Consider the following 297-nt stretch of genomic DNA (forward strand, 5'->3'; position numbering starts at 1 on the left):
TGTGGGCCTCCAGTCGAACTCCAGTATTAATTAAGAACGACAGCCAAGGCAAGATTAACTTCCACCTTCTTTTCACTCGAACCTCAATCGATTAGGGGGCTAATGATGAGGATATAGACCTAGGGTAGGGTCATAGGCCTGACCAATACGCCCTACCCAAGGTCACCGCCCTAGAAGCAAAGGCACCCCAGAGACTACAGGGAATACCAATTGAATACGTCAAGTGCAATCCACTCGACCAGTCATATCACTCGGGTACCCCTCCTTCTCGATATCACTTGACCATATAAGAAACCA

The sequence above is a fragment of the Triticum aestivum genome, chromosome 6B (assembly GCF_018294505.1).
Source record: "Triticum aestivum cultivar Chinese Spring chromosome 6B, IWGSC CS RefSeq v2.1, whole genome shotgun sequence".
Lineage (NCBI taxonomy): Eukaryota > Viridiplantae > Streptophyta > Magnoliopsida > Poales > Poaceae > Triticum > Triticum aestivum.